The 17,431-nt window shown below is 37.9% G+C and overlaps 1 non-coding gene across 1 annotated transcript; it reads right to left on the bottom strand.

Annotated features, from left to right (window-relative positions):
• Window positions 1–1,617: 1,617 nt before the first annotated feature.
• LOC133828318 (small nucleolar RNA R71) lies at window positions 1,618–1,724 on the bottom strand. Its single transcript, XR_009890944.1, has one exon. It is a non-coding gene; the product is annotated as a small nucleolar RNA R71 (small nucleolar RNA).
• Window positions 1,725–17,431: the final 15,707 nt, after the last annotated feature.

Raw genomic sequence — 17,431 nt, 5'->3', positions numbered from 1 at the left:
AAACCTGTTTTTTTTTATAAAATTGACAAGGGCTGCGACGCAAGAATAGAGGGCCGCGACATGCCTAGTTTTGTCTGCCCAAAAAATTGACACGGGCTGCGGCCCTTCTTACACCATGTCGCGGCCCGCATTGCTTTTGAAGAAAAAAAAAAGTTTTTAACCTAATTTCGAGAGGAGAGAAGATGACTTTTGGGGAGGAGATTTTGGGAGCAAGGAATACATTGTGGAGCATCTCCATTCATTCTCTAGAGTTCTTTTTCTTTTACCTTAGAATTCTATGTTATTTTTCATTGTTGTTTATGTTTAGAATGATGATTATGAACTAAATATTGTAATCACTTGGATCTTTGTTATTTTCTATGAGGATTTCAGGATTATTTCTTCACTTCTATTCTAAATTATTTGATGTGTTCTTAATGCTTGTGAATCCGTGATCATCATTTGCATGAATTATGATTTTGATTCGAAGTCTGAAAAGTGAGAATTGATTATGCTATGATTGAATAATCACAATTTTTATATTGGATGAAAATACCTATATGAATTGTGTAGTTTTAGGATTATTGTGTTTAATGCCTTTTATGTGTTGGAATTTATCACATGTAAATTGAGTTCTTTGTTTCTTGAAAAAGAGTAAGAATCGTTTTTGTTAATCAACTATTAGTTTAGGAAGAAGAATTGTGAAGTCTACTTAGAGAAATATAAAGTGAATAGTTGATTAAATTAAAATCCCTAGTTCTTTATTTTTGAAGTTTTTACAATTATTTGCTTTATTTAATAGTGTTATTTTATTTTTATTGCTTTTGTTATTTTAATATTTTTGAAACCAATTTATTGTTGACCAAATAGAAATAGAAAATTAATTTGTTGGTAATTATTAAATCAATCTTCATGGGAACGATCTTTATTTATCATTGTATTACTTGTTAGCGATGGGTACACTTGCGCATATATATTTGCACTACAAGTTTTTGGCGCTGTTGCTGGGGATTGATTTTTATTAATATCAATACCATTAATTTTTATTCTAATTTGGTTTTTCTGTGTTAATTATCTATAACTGTTGTGCATGAGAATCTTAATTTCATATGCAAATTGGTATATGCGATGTCAAGGGACTGACAATCTTTTGCCCATTAATACTGAAATTGAGAGGACTTGCAGACAGAACAACAAGCAGAAACAGTTAGCGGAGACGGCCCAAAATCTGGGCAATGGGCTGAATGGGGATGCTGCTGAGCCAACAGTTCGCACACTCAGAGACTATGTACTCCCCGCTATTATTGGAGTAAAACCATGCATCCAACAGTCGGCAGTTGTAACCAATAATTTTGAAATTAAGCCATCGATTCTACAAATGGTCCATTCTACTGTCCAGTTTGGTGGACTCCCTACTGAGGATCCCAATACACACATAGCCAATTTCCTGGAGCTGTGTGAAACTTTTAAATAAAATGGGGTCACCGACGATGCTATTAGATTGAGATTGTTACCGTTCTCACTGCGGGATGAGCTAAAAGTTGGTTGAACTCTCTTCAAGCCAACTCAATCACTACATGGGAGGCATTATTAGCTCTAAAATTTCTTGCTAAATTTGTCCCTCCATCCAAGGCTGGAAAGTTAAGAGGGGAAATTAATAACTTCTCTCAATTTGACGGAGAGTCTCTTTATGATGCATGGCAGAGGTTTAAGGAGCTTTTGAGGAAGTGTCCTCATCATGGGATTGAAAAATGGATGCTAGTCCATAATTTTTACAACGGTTTGTGTGGCATGACTCGCACCATTATTGATGCTGCAGCAGGTGGTGCTTTCATGAGCAAGAATGCTAATGAGGCTTATGAATTTCTTGAAGAAATGGCCATGAATAACTATCAAGTTGCCTAGTGAACGAGATAGAAATAAGAAGGTAGCTGGTATGCATGAGTTGGATGATATTACCGCTCTCACTGCTCAGGTTGCATCATTGACCAAGCAACTGAAACAAAATTCTATGGACACTTAAGTCATGCAAATCCAAGCGGTATGCCATAAATGTGGTGGTCCTCAACCATTTGACCGTCGCATGGTAGTTGAGATGAACAACTCCATTCCCATGGAATAGGTAAATATGATGGGAAATTTCAATAGGCAAGCTAATAATCCATCCTCCCACCCGTTCAATCAAGGGTGGAGAAATCAGCCTAATTTTACATGGAGAAATAATCAGGGTCCTCAACAAATTCAGAAACCTATGCTTCAAGCTCCACCTCAGGAACCATTACAAAAACCAATACTACCTGTTGCTCAAGAGAAGACAAATGAGTTACAAGCTGCATTGTTAACTCTAACCAACTCTCAATCTCAATTAATGACAGAAACTCGCTCATCCATCAGGAATCTTGAGATGCAAGTTGGTCAATTGGAAAATATGTTACAAAGTAGACCTCAAGGAAATTTTCCAAGTAATATAGAGGTGAATCCTAAAGAGCAGTGCAATGCGATCTCTTTGAGGAGTGGGAAAAAGTTGGAAGAGTCAGTCAAGAAGTCTATACCTGCACCAGAAGTTGATGTTGAGAATGAGGGTAAGGTAGAAGAAGAGGCTATTGAAAACCTTGAGAAGAAGCAGTCACAATTGGGTCATGAGCACCACATCAAGATTCCATATCCTCAGCGACTTCAAAGGAAGACACTTGACAAGCAATTTTCAAAGTTTCTAGACATTTTTAGAAAACTTCACATTAAAATACCTTTTCCCGAGGCACTTGAACAAATGCCAGGCTATGTGAAGTTTATGAAGGAAATCTTGTCAAAGAAAAAGAAGTTGGACGATTATGAGACAGTGGCACTTATTGAGGAGTGCAGTGCTATTTTACAGAAGAAACTACCTCCCAAGCTTAAAGATCTGGGTAGTTTCACAATTCCTTGTTGAATAGGCGATTCTGTTATGACCAAGGCCTTATGTGATTCAGGGGCTAGTATAAATTTAATGCAATTATCTATTTTTAGAAAGCTAAAATCGGGAGAAGCTCGACCCACTACTATGTCCTTACAAATGGCAGACCGCTCGGTTAAGCAAGCTCGTGGAGTAATTGAGGATGTCTTAGTTAAGGTTGGTAAATTTATCTTCCCTGCTGATTTTATTATTCTAGATATGGAGGAAGATGCAAACATTCCTATTATTTTGGGAAGACCATTCTTAGCCACAGGGAGAGCACTAATTGATGTACAAAAGGCGGAGTTGAAGCTGCGAGTGTAAAACAAAGAGGTAACATTTTACTTTTGTGGAGGAACTGATATTCCAACTTGTTGTAGAGTGGATGTGGTTTGTAGTGGTGGTAGTAATTTGGAAACCACCAAGAGAAAAACCAATGCTGAAATTGGTAGTTGAGTAGTTCATCATCGTTTGAAACAGTTCTTTAGTGGGAAGGCTCGAAGGCTACACGAGCGGTGGAAGGCTTCGACGATTAGCAATATCAAAACACGAGTTTTTGCTTATGACACTATGGCTCTAATGGATGAGCGGGGTGGACTCGACCTGAGTTGAAGTTTAATGAAGGAAGTGAGCATCCAGCTGGAGACGTTAAATAAAGCGCTTTTAGGAGGCAACCCAATGTTATTTTTAATTCGAGTTTTTAGGTGTTTGTGATTTTTATTTTCTGTTAAACTCTTTTGAATTTTTGTTCTTAGATTTAGATACTATTTTCAATCATTTTTATAATACATAAAAAAAATAGAAAAAAAGAAGAAAAAAATGATTATTTTGAGCTGCAGCGCCTGGGGCAAACTCAACTTTCCAAGCACTGTCTCTGCCACCTCAATTTTGATGATGTTTAGTTGGACCGTTGGTGAGTTTTCTTTCCTTTTCTTTTTATGTCACATTGGGGACAATGTGTCAATCAAGTTTGGGGGAGGAGTCTTATTATTTTGTGTGTTTGTGTTGTGTTGTTAGTTGTGTTTGTTGTTGTTTGAGTTCTATCTTAGTTAAATGTTGTGTTGTGTTTGTTTGAATCAAGAATACTAGCCTATGATATGTAAGAAAATGTTGTACAAATTTAAAAATTTCTGATCGATTGAATCCGTGTGCTTGGTTAGCCTTCATTGGTATATTATTTTGATCCATGAAAAAAAAAATTGAATGTTTAGCCATGATTGAAAAATTCTTTGCAATTTAAATTTGAATATATGCATTATTAAAAAGTGGCTTGTGGTTTGATGAATGAATGAATCCAGAACTTGCTTGTTTATCATTTGAAATGAAATCCTAGATGAGTTATGCTTAGGAAAGTGATTTAGGCAATTTCTTGGAACGTTTGAGCCTTTCAAGCCAATCCAAAAGTAATTTTTCATTGTTACCTTTGTTATGCCTAAAATTATACTCTTTGTTGTTTGACACCAACTGTGAGCCAAATAGACATTTTTGTTAGTTTTCAATCCTTTACCAAATTACTATAAGCATATGGATACATATTGGGGAATGAATTGTAATGGGATGTGATTAGTTTTTGTAATTTGGTGTATTGTAATGAAGAGTAAAAAGGTTGAGAATTCAAAAAGAAAAAAAAACAAAAAAAAAACAAAACAAAAAAAAATAAAAGAAATTTGAAAATCCAAGCTACACTCTTGTTATGCTTTCAAGTGAAAAAAGTGTTTCTCAACCTTTACTTGGGTTAATTTGGGGTTTTCTTTGGAAATTGTTTGGATGAATTGTTGGTTTGTAAGTTCATATGCTTATGGTAATTTGAAGCTTAAATGACATATATCTACCCATTGCCTAAGCCTTTTGTTATGCGCCTAAAGTCCTAATGATTCTTGAGCATATTTTGTCTACTTTAGTGGAGGATGATGAACAGCACAAACATATGGATTTTGGTTTAATGGTTTGATAGAGAGTTTTGGCATGCAAACATAGATTGAATTGTTGACTAATTTTTGTGATTATGGTTGAATAGGCACTCTTGGGATCGAAATAGATTGTTGATGTGGTTTAACTGAAATTCTGGATTTTTTTTTAAATTGGAATCTTGGACTTTTGCGTGAGATTTTCTGAACTTGAGGCTAATTCAATGTTGTTGACTTGATTCATAAGTTTGTGTCATCTGTGTTTTTGAGTTTTCTAGTTTTGTGAGTTTAGTGTGAGTCCTTACTCGAGGGCGAGTAAAGGTTAAGTTTTGGGGAGTTTGATGAGTCTAGTTTTGTGTTGTGTTTAGGTTGTGTTTTAGGTAGCTTTAATTAATATTTTTAATTGTTTAGTGCAGTATTATGCTTGGTTTTTGCATGTTTTCAAGTTTTAGCTTATAAATAAAGGAAAAGAACAATTGGAGCGAATTGGCAGAAAAATGATGAAAAATTGGCTTTTTGGTGTTGATTCCGTGAAAAGATGAATCCTCAAGCAATTTTATGGCTTCGGTGAATTTTCGGGACCAAAAGCACAAAAATTAAAGAAATTGTTAAGGGTCGCGACGCTATGATGATGAGCTGCGGCCTGGTCAAAGACAAAAAGCATGTTTTTTTTCAGAAAATTGACAAGGGTTGCGGCGCAAGAATTGAGGGTCGCGGCGCGCCTAGTTTTGTCTGCCCAAAAAATTGACACGGGCTGCGGCCCTTCTTACACCATGCTGCGGCCTGCATTGCTTCTGAAGAAAAAAAATAGGTTTTAAACCTAATTTCGAGAGGAGAGAAGAGGACTTTTGGGGAGGATGATTTTGGGAGCAAGGAATACATTGCAGAGCATCTACATTCACTCTCTAGAGTTATTTTTCTTTTACCTTAGAATTCTATGTTATTTTTCATTGTTGTTTATGTTTAGAATGATGATTATGAACTAAATTTTGTTTCTAGGGATTTTAATGTAATCACTTGGATCTTTGTTATTTTCTATGAGGATTTCATGATTATTTCTTTACTTCTATTCTAAATTATTTGATATGTTCGTAATGCTTGATCACCATTTGCATGATTTATGATTTTGATTCGAAATCTGAAAAGTGAGAATTGATTATGCTATGATTGAATAATCACAATTTTCATAGTGGATGAAAATACCCATATGAATTGTGTAGTTTTAGGATTATTGTGTTCAATGCCTTTTATGTGTTGGAATTTATTACAGGAATGTAGAAAATTCACATGTAAATTGAGTTCTATGTTTCTTGAAAAAGAGTAAGAATCGTTTTTGTTAATCCAATATTAGTTTAGGAAGAAGAATTGTGAAGTCTGATTAGCAAAATAATAAAGTGAATAGTTGATGAAATTAAAATCCCTAGTTCTTTATTTTTTAAGTTTTTACAACTATTTGCTTTCTTTTATAGTGTTATTTTATTTTTATTGTTTTTGTTATTTTAATATTTTTTAAACCAATTTATTGTTGACCAAATAGAAATAGAAAAATAATTTGTTGGTGATTAGTAAATCAATCTCCATGGGAACGATCTTTATTTATCATTGTATTACTTGTTAGTGATACGTACACTTGCATATATATATTTGCACAACAGCAGCCGTATATGTACACATCATCACCTAAGCTCTCCAATTCAACGATGGTTCAACTTTCTTTTTCCTTTATCTACACCACATTGCACCCGTGAGCTGAAGCTCAACAAGAAAACTCAATATACTCATGAACAGGTAATAACATGTTACCAAATCGCAATAGGCATGCCTAGCAGTAATAACCCTACTCATGCATGCAAAAAACTCGAAATAAATTTTTGTGGAGTGCCGTGCTATGAGTAGAAGACAAATAAGTCTCTCGCTCTGAGGTAGATGACTAATAAGTCCCTCTGAATAAACGACTGAAAAGTCATAGTCTGTATAGATGACTAATAAGTCTATCCTTATGTAGATGACTAATATGTCTATCTCTGTATAGATGACTAATAAGTCTATCTCTGTATGGATGATTGATAAGTCTAACTCTATTAGATGACTGATAAGTGCATCTCTGAGGTAGATGACTAATAAGTCACTCAGTATAGATGACTAATAATTCTATCCTTATGTAGATGACTAATAAGTATATCTTTGTATAGATGATTAATAAGTCTATCTCTGTATGGATGACTGAGAAGTCTATCTTTATTAGATTACTGATAAGTCCATCTCTGAGGTAGATGACTAATAAGTCTATCCTTATGTAGATGAATTATAAGTCTATCTCTGTTAGATGACTGATAAGTTTATCTCTGAGGTAGATGACTAATAAGTCTCTCTGTATTGATGACTAATAAGTCTATCTCTGTTAGATGACTGATAAGTCTATCTCTGAGGTAGATGACTAATAAGTCTATCCTTATCTAGATGACTGATAAGTCTATCTCTATTAGATGACTGATAAGTCTCTCTTTGAGGTCATGCCCTCCTAGCCATGTGACGTATCAATCACCTGAGCTTATAGCCCTGGCTCTATGTAACTAGCCTTTAGACTAGACAAGTGCTTTTAGTTTTCATCAAACTTAAGGTCAGTCAAGCATTTCATACTTATGAGGATAATGCTTATGTCGATAATATCTAATCTTTTCAGCTTGCGTTAAGCATGTTACTACCTATCTTGACTTATAAGCCAATACCATACGACCAGTGCTTAGTACTACTGCTGATCTTGACTGATAAGTCACAGCTTCACAATCAATATTGACACCAATGTCGATCCCTGACTAATAAGTCAGTGCTTCCTCAATGAGGTAATGCAAACAGACATATATCATATGTCAAATATTCAGATGTAAGGCATTTAGCATGCTTAATCAATAATCAGAAGAATAATTATAATCATGCACAAATACAGAGACTCAAGCATTGATCAATCTCATATTCAACATTCATGCCATGCCATAATCTCATGTATCTTATGCATCACATCCATTACATACTAGGTGCAAATTTCTTACCTTTATTTCAAGCACAAGTTACCAATGAACAACTCTCGAGCACGATTTTGTTTCCAATCCCCTAGCGATAAACTAGTCACAACCATAAACATTTTTTTCAATGAATTCAAGTTCTAAAAACCCAATCCCGGGACCAATCCTATGCTCTAAGGACATCCAACTTCACCGAACAGGGTGGTGGGGTCATCCCCCTAGCCCTCGGGTCAAAACCCCAAAAAGTACCAAAATACCAATTTATGTGTAGCGCTACATCGCTACTTTTGGGTGCTACAACGCTTCAAGCAAACTCAAAACCCCCAAAATAGAGCACTTAGCGTTGTAGCGCTACCAACCTAGCGCTACAGTGCCGAAAACAGAATTTCAAATTTCTGGGCTTCTCTCTTCATGTTCTTCAAGCTTCAAAGCTCCAAATCCGACCCCAACATTTCCAAATCTCAAAATTAAAGTTCCCAAACATCCTAAACTCCCAAAACCAATAAAACCCTTCAATTCATCAAAAAACTCATCAAAATATAAAATTCAATCAAAGCTTAAAAAATTTAAAATCTAAGAACTTAAAACTTGGATTACCTCCAATTATGTTATTTCCCAACTACATCCTCCAGCTATTAAGCTTCTAATCTTCCCTAGAATCGCTATGCCTAGATCCTCGCTTGATTCCGAGTCCTAAAACTCAAGTATCCTTCGAAAATGTTATTGGGTGATGAAAAGGGAACGAGAGGAAGAGAGAACGTTCTGAACGTTATTTTTTGTTTCTGACAGGTTACTTCAAGCTTAAGTAGCCTAAAGCAAATCCTAATGTCCGGGGTCCCGAAAACGCCCCCAGGGTTAAATTAATCAAAATTCCTAGAATTTCCCCCTGATCTCACGAACTCCCAATTTATCATCAAATATTAATTCCCATTACCCAATAACCCGATAATGTACTAAATATCCCTTGACTCACTCCGAATCAAGTATGCATCCCGTTGTGACTTTCCCACTAGCTTACCTCCTAGGATCGTCTCGTGCTAGGTAACCCTAGCATAACCAAATAATAATGAAGCACCACACATATATCTCATATATGCCAAATATACCCGAAATGGCCAAAATATGAAAATCCCCCAATTAATCAAAAATTGGTTCACATGCATATTTAAAACACCTAAACGTGGATATCAAGTCATATTATGATATAACTCACATAATCACATAATGATACACATAAATATCACAAAATTCAAAAATTTGCCATCCTGGCACCCTAATCAAGGCCTTAACCCTTATTAGGAAATTGCGGTCATTACAAATATATTATATTTTTAGGACTTCAAAACTCCTTGAAAAATATATTATATTTTTAGGACATCAGAATTCCTTGAAAAATATATTATATTTTTAGGATTGCAAAATTCCTTGAAAAATATACTAGATTTTTAAGAAATTTATTTTCCTTGAAAAATATAATTATTTTTAGGAATTGCAATTATCCTTAAAAATTCATGATGAGCAAATTATTGATAGTTGATAAAAGTACTATGTAATGTCCCAAGGGATTTTGCTGTTAGCGTACTAGTAAGAAATGTTTTTCGGGCCAGATTAAGTTTACCGTAATGTCGAACACATTACGATAAACTTGGGGGGGGGGGGGGGGGGGGAAATGTTATCACTGAAAAATAAAAAGATAACGTAGCAAATGAGAAAGAAACATCTCGCATCACAAGTAAGGGAAAAATGATAAAGTATTGAAAAAAGACCGATGAGCAAAAAAGATAGGTCCAAGATCTATATTGAAGTCGACCAGGCCTAAAACCCTAGGGGTGGTCGGCCTGGCCCTGGCCCCCTTGGGGTGGTCGGCTTGACATGTTCAAAAGTCGCATGGTGGTCGACCAACTCTATTCTTGATAGGGTGCTCAGCCTAAACTCCCTAATACACTTCGCTGGATAATGTTCACGCTCGTTCAAGCTGAAATCAACAGGCCTAGCACCTAGAAGGTCATCAGGGCCTAGCATCCAGAAGGTCATCAAGCCTAGCACCCACACTCTAAAGGGTTGGCCTAGCACCTAAGTATCATAGACCAACTAAGACTTAGCATTTTCCCAAAGGTTTCAGTCATGCATCGTCAACCACGATCCAGAGAAACAACGAGAAGACGCACGATTTCATAATCATGGGGAGGTGGACACGTCTCCACTACCAAACAATCGTGTACCACACCACGATCCCAAGATTAGTGACCATGTAACAGCCCTTGGGTACTATAAATAATGGAGCAGTGGTTCATAAAGGGGATCTTTTTTCTTTGGATCTTTCAAGGAACGATTTTGAGAGAGATATTTTCTAGGGAGAAAGTTTGGGTAAATTAGGGACAAGTGAATTCTTCAGTTCATTTGTGTAATTGTCTATGGAGTGATTGAATACTAAAGACTAAGTGGATTAGGTTATTACTGTTCATCAGAACAAGACTGAACCACTATAAATGTCTTTGTATTTGTCTAAGATATTTGCACTCTGTGGTATATTATATTTATTTCGTTCAAAAGGTGTCGTATACTGTACATACGACCATTGGCCAATTTCATAGGTCAACACAAACAATTCAAACACTTAAAAATAATTTTCTAACACTTAACAATTAATTAAAAAATTTAAGCACAAAAATCATTAAACTAAAAATGTTTTTGGTGCGCTAGATAAACTTGATAGTATAACAGCCAGATAATGTCCAGGTCGCTTCTTGCACCAATAACCTTGTTCAAGATATGTGATGGCTAGATCTCCCACTAGATACTTTGAACTTGGGCCATGTCAAGTTCTATTAGCTCTTCGACATCCAACTCGAAGGAAGTGTTCAGCTTGCGGAAGCCTGACCATGACGTACAGTGAAAGATCCCAAAAGACTCAGAGATCCCTTATACACTCATTAATCCCCAAATTTTATTACACATTTATTACCGGAGATAGTGGATGTAAATTCTATAGGCAATCATATCCCTATGTAAATGGGAGATTATTCTTATTGATTATTTACAATATTTATGCACGCGGTTACCAAAAACTATCCAGGAAAACCTTCTATAAATATCAGGGGAATGGACAGAAAAAAGGAATACTTCTTCAGATACAAAAACTATGTTGGAATTGTTAGAAACAATTTCACCAAGAACCTAAAAGAGATTAATAAGATAGTCTCATGGACTGGGTGAATTTTAACCACTGAACCATGTAAAAGTGTGAGGTATTGTTCATTTGACTAATTACAATTTGGAAAGAAAGTGATAATATCTCTGTTGTCGGATTTCTTAATCCACTGTTGGTGAATGACCGCGTCAACAGATTGGTGCTTTCGTTGAGAGGTTATTAGTGCTTAATCCCTCATCCAAGTTTCACCCAACACTCACCATGGTGGTCACCTTGTCTATGCATGACAACTAAATGGAACAACCTTGTGATCAGGAGGCACATCATACGACCGTTCCCATTTTAAAAGGCCTAGATGCTCAAAATCGTCTTGGAAAGCAACATGTGGGCCATGATGATACTGGGAGCTCAACGTCATGCCTACCAAATCCCGATCTAAGGTACCTAACAATCATCAAGATGCAAAATGTCAAATTAAGGAGCCATCTCGCTACGGCTAAAAAGTAGACCGAGGAGATCCTGGCTCAATTACCCCCTCCTATAACCGATGTTCATATCAGAAGGAGCCAAAGTAGGTCACATATGTCCCACATGAATAACAGACCCAATCTTAGTCGTTCTGTCAGAACTGAAACTCCAAGCTCCATACCTTCAAAGCAGAATCAGCAGAATACTCAACCTGCTAATCCTCATAGGAACCATCAGCCCCATGTCAGTCAATTGGTCAAAACTATGACCTCGATCTCGTTGCCTTCTGAGAAGATTACACAGAATGTTCAGAACAATCCAAAATGGCGAGTTGGGACAAATTCAAGCAAATCCATCGGTGGCACGATCAGATCCTCCGGCACAGAGGATTCGGGAGGTCAGGGTAGAATAGAGACTGGCTAACATAGTATGCCCCAATGAAAGAGGATAGCTTCACCGATAAGACAACCACTGTCACCAGTTCGGCATTCGACACCACTTCGCTCGCAGAGGAAGGCCCCAGATCGAGGGTATAGCAGGAGAAATCCTCCTCCGTCAGAAGACACCTATGTCCCGCGGCCTCGCACTATTAATCTAGGTCCCCGATCCCAGTCATAGGATAAAAGTTTCGCTATTAATAGTTACTGGACGGAGAGCAAGCGTGGAGGTAGGTCTGAGAACGACCTGAGGAGTCATTTGAGCTCCGCACAAAGTCTTCGTTCCGAAAATCATACTAACCTACGTGATCATTTAAATTCGAAAAGGGGGTATCCAGTACGCCATGATGATTTGAGTTATCTTAAGCAAATGGAAAACCATCTATCGTACACGACAATGGAAATGTCCCACCTAATGGAGCTCAAGCTTGGAGGGAAAACAGCCCATCTATGCGTACAATAGGATGGGGGATGGTGATCAACTCCCAAATAACCTAGAGGACAAGGATCCAATTGTCGAGCGACTGGCCTTGATGGAAAAACAGTGGAAGAGGCTCATTTCTGGAAAAGTAGTCAATAATTGTGATTCTTATGAGGAGCTTGAGCCTTTATCTCCAAACATTGCGGTAGCTCCGTATTTTGTTGGCTTCAGGATGTCGACAATGCCAAATATGATGAAAACACTGACCCATCCAATAACCTCGAGACATCCAATACGCTAATGATGGCCCACAATGTTGGGTTTGACCTACGATGTATCTTGTCCCTCGCAACTCTGACCAGACCCACCAGATGATGGTTCAATAAGTACAAATGACATTCAATCACCTCGTGGAAGAAATTGTCCATCGAATTTATGAGATAGCTCTGAGTTTTGAAGGAAACTCATGTTGAGGTCGATTCGTTGGCTAACATAAAACAACAACCTCGTGTGTCCCTAAAAGCATATCTGAGTAGGTTCACAAATGTAGCACCACGAGTTAGGAGGTGATTTATGGCAAGAAATCCAGCATAAAGGAGTAAAAAGTGTAGATGAATTCCTTGCCTGGGATCATGAATGGATAAATCTGGAGGAGGCACAATCTGCTATCGTAGGAACCATCCAGACCCCTTTTCAGCCTGCTGGAGCAGTGGCAGATGTTGTAGCTATGACTCAACCTGTTACCGAGAATAATTAAAGGAGGAACAATAAGAGAAAGGGAGTTGGTGAGGGGGAGCAGAACGAAACCAAAAAGAACAAGCACGGAGAAAAGTTCAAGCTCATCTTAACAACCTATACCGACCTGACTAATACGTGAGAGCATATTTTCTTGGCAAACTCTAATCGTGTTCCATGGAAGAAGCCAGAGCTGTTAAGGCACCAGAGGGTGAAGAGAGACCCCGCTAAGTTCTGCCGGTATCACAACGACATCGGCCATAACATTGATGATTGCCGACAACTTAAGGACAATATCAAAACTCTCATTCGAGTTGGACCGTTTGCCCAGTATGCTTGAAATCGAGTATTTCCCAATCAGCCAACCAGGAAAAATACTCATCCAGTTCTTGAAAATCCGATCGTCCAACCTCAGGCTTAGACAAACCAGGGGAACCAAGTTGTCCCCCCTCTGATAGTTGGATGGGATATAAGCATTATCGCCGGAAGACCCCATTTGGAGGGCACACGCAATGGGGCCCAAAAAAGGAACATACAAGGGCATAAAACCCAGAATGGTACTGAACTTATCCTGGAGCAAGGATTATCAAAGCAACAACGATTTGAGAAGAAACCAATCATTTTAACGAAAGAGGACAATAGCCACGTTCAGTTCCTACATAAGGATTCGCTAGTGATAACCGTTCAGCTCGCCAATCGAAGGGTACAGAGGATATTGGTTGATAATGGGAGCTTGGTGAACATGCTATTCAGGTCCACCCTAGAACAAATGGGATTGTCCTTAATTGATCTTAAGGAGACTTTAATGACCCTGTGTGAATTCTCCAGAGAAGGAACGACAACCATATTGACGATCAGACTTGTAGTTACGCTAGGGGATGATAAGCAAACTATTTCTAAAATACTCAAGTTCGTCATAATCGATTGTCCATCCACATACAATGAGATTTTGGGATGCCCCGTGCTGATGACTTTTGGGCTATCACCTCGATCTAACACATAGCAATGAATTTCCTTTCAACCTCTACTATATTTACTGTTAGAGGAGACCAGCTCGGTGCTAGAGAATGTTATAACATTTCCATGAAGTGAAAATCACAACTCGGGCATATAGGAATGGTTGTTATTAAAGGAGGAGAGGAATCCTAGATAATAGAAATTGCCTATGAGATGGAAGTGTATCACCTCAAAACATTCAAGAACAAAAATCATGTAGGAGAGTGTAGCAAATAGAGTTTGATTGTTTGTCGTAATAGAGGAGAAAGAGAGGGGGAGTATATCGGTTTTGGGAGAGAGGGAGAGTTAGAGAGAGAGCGTGTAAGGGGAGAAAATGATAAAGCTTTAACATGTGTAAAAAGGTAAGAGACTTTTTTCCATTCCTTAGCTTTTTGGGTATGCAACCTAGCTTATGAGAGCCCTAGGGCCTACCCCTAGACCATGCCACCCACCTCTCTCTCTCTCTTCACTTTTTAAATTAACTTTATGCCCTTGCTTATGTAACCTAACACATAAAGATTTCAAGGTCCCTATGGTAATTTTGTGATCTTAATTTTCCATTAATGTTGAATGTATAGTTTTTAAATCTCCAAGCATAATTAAATAAATTAATTTGTTACCAAAAATAAAAATTGTCACAATATCACATAATTTTGGCAATTTATCAAATATTGACCAAAATGCCCTTAAAGTCAGAACAATAAATTTTCATTCTTAAGCCTAGTTGATTGGAATTCAAACCTCAATCAATTCTCTTAAAATTTATTTGCCCGACTAAAAAGTCCCAGTGCCCAAAAATATTTTTATGCTATAGTATTCCCCATTTTATTTAAATCCAAGATTTTTTCTACCATTAGGGTTTACCCCTTGGTCGGAGACCAATCTTTCTTTGCATAAGCCTAGACCCTTTACAAGATCATCAGAACGGGTGTAAAAATTCACGAACTAATACAATTTCAAATTTCAACGACCACACTCATATGCTAAGTTCCGATGAAATTAGCATAGAGAACCTCATAACTCCTCTTAGTGGAGTTATCTTTAGCAGTACCTTCCCAATGTACTCTAGAGAAAACGGGAGGAAGGGCCAGTCAATAAGCTGCCTTCCCAATGTACCTAGGGCTCAACTTGCCCTTTTTCCCGATCCTCATAACTTCTCTCAGTGGAGCTATCTTTAGTAGTAACTTGTCCCCAAGTTCAAATTCTAAAGGTCTCTGTCAATGATTAACGTACTTACGTTCTCGATCTATAGAGGTCTGTAACCTCTAACGAATCAACCTAATGTCCTCCGTAGCTTGGCCTACCACTTCTGATGCCAAGAATTTCCTCACACTGGCTTCATGCCAATGGATTGGAGATTCACACTTTCTCCCATATAGTGCCTCATACAGAGCAATTTTTGTTGAGTTACAGTAGCTATTGTTGTAGGCGAACTCAATTAATGGAAGATTTACACTCCACGAACCTTGAAAATTCACCACGCAAGCTCTCAAAATGTCTTCCTAGGTCTAAATTATTCGTTCACTCTGGTCATTCATCTGTGGGTGGAAGGCAATACTAAACTGGAGTTCAGTTCCCAATCCCATTTTCCTTCTTCTCCAAAACACAGAGGTAAATCGCCCGTCACGATCAGACACTATAGAGATGGGAACCCTATGTAATTGCATTATCTCAGCAATGTACAAGTCTGCCAAATTATCTGCACCGTCCCTTGTCTTAATGGGTAAGAAATGAGTGGATTTTTTTAGTCTATCCACGATAACCCAGATTGCATTGTGCCCTTTCAGAATGTGTGGTAACTCGGTAACAAAGTCCATGGTGACCATTTCCCATTTCCACTCAGGGATCTCTAGCGGCTACAATAACCCTGCAGGTCGATGATGCTTCGCCTTGGTTTGTTGTCCTGTCAAACAGTGTGCCATGTAATCCACTACATCTCTCTTCATTACTACCCACCAAAAGTATCTTTTGAGATCATGATGCATCTTAGTGGTTCCTAGATGCATAGCGTAAAGAGTATTATGAGCCTCATAAAAGATTTGTCTCTTAATCTCCTTAAGATGAGGCACGCATAATCTACCCTTGAAACCCCACACTCCATCCTCCAAGATGAAAAACCCTAGTCACATGTCTTTCGTAGTTTCATGCACCAGACATTGGATCCATGGATCTGCGAGTTGTCCCCCTTGGATTGCTTCCATGATCGTGGTTTGCAAGGATAACTTTGCTAATCTTCCTAGTACTATCTCCAAATCCAATTTGGAGAAATCAGTTTGTAGTTCTTTGAGTATTTCCTTCATCGTCAATACATAAGCCATTGGCTGTCGACTCAATGCGACAGGTACCTTATTAGCATTGCTTGAGTGGTACAGTATATCACAATCATAATCATTAAACAATTCTAACCACCTCCATTGTCTCACGTTTAACGCTTTCTAGATGAAGAAATATTTCAGACTCTTGTGATCCGTTTATATGTCGCAGTGGATCCCATAGAGATAGTGTCTCCAAATCTTCCATGCGAACACTACCGTTGCTAGCTCCAAGTCGTTTGTTGGATAGTTTCTTTCATAGTCCTTCAATTTTCTAGAGGTGTACCCGATCACTTTCTTATGTTGCATTAGTACGACTCCGAGTCCTTGACCTGATGCATCACTATAAATAGCATATTCCTCAGTAACCTTTAGAATGGGGAGTACGGGAGCAGTCGTTAATATGGTCTTTAGATCTTGAAAACTCTGTTTGCACTTCTCCGTCCACTCAAATTTGACGTTCTTCAAGGTTAGTGCGGTCATAGGCAGTGATATTTTGGAAAAACCATCCACAAAGCACCTATAATACCGCGCCTAACCCAAGAAACTGCGAACTTCTTGTGCATTCTTCACAGCCTTCCATTGTTTCACCACTTTGACATTTGCTAGATCGACTGCAATTCCGTCTCCTGACACCACGTGCCCTAGGAAACTAACTTGAGTTAACCAAAATTCACACTTGGAGAATTTGGCGAACAACTTTTTCTCGCGTAATCATTGTAAGATTAGCTCCAGGTGCTTGGCATGTTCTTCCTTGTTTGGCGAGTATACGAGTATGTCATTTGTAAATACAATAACGAATTTTTCCAGATACTAACCCTATACCCTATGCATAAGATCCATGAATGTTGCGGGTAAGTCCGAAAGACATTACCACGAATTCGTAGTGGCCATACTGGGTCTGGAATGCGGTCTTGGGAATATCCGATTCCTTGACCTTCAATTGGTGGTAGCCAGACCTTCAATCAATCTTCCAGAATAATGATGCTCCCTTAAGTTTGTTGAATAGATCATCAATTATGGGCTATGGGTATCGATATTTGATCGTTACCTTGTTATGTTCACAGTAG

This window comes from Humulus lupulus, chromosome 3 (genome assembly GCF_963169125.1).
Source record: "Humulus lupulus chromosome 3, drHumLupu1.1, whole genome shotgun sequence".
Classification (NCBI taxonomy): Eukaryota; Viridiplantae; Streptophyta; class Magnoliopsida; order Rosales; family Cannabaceae; genus Humulus; species Humulus lupulus.
This window is presented reverse-complemented; position numbering and strand designations above follow the sequence as displayed.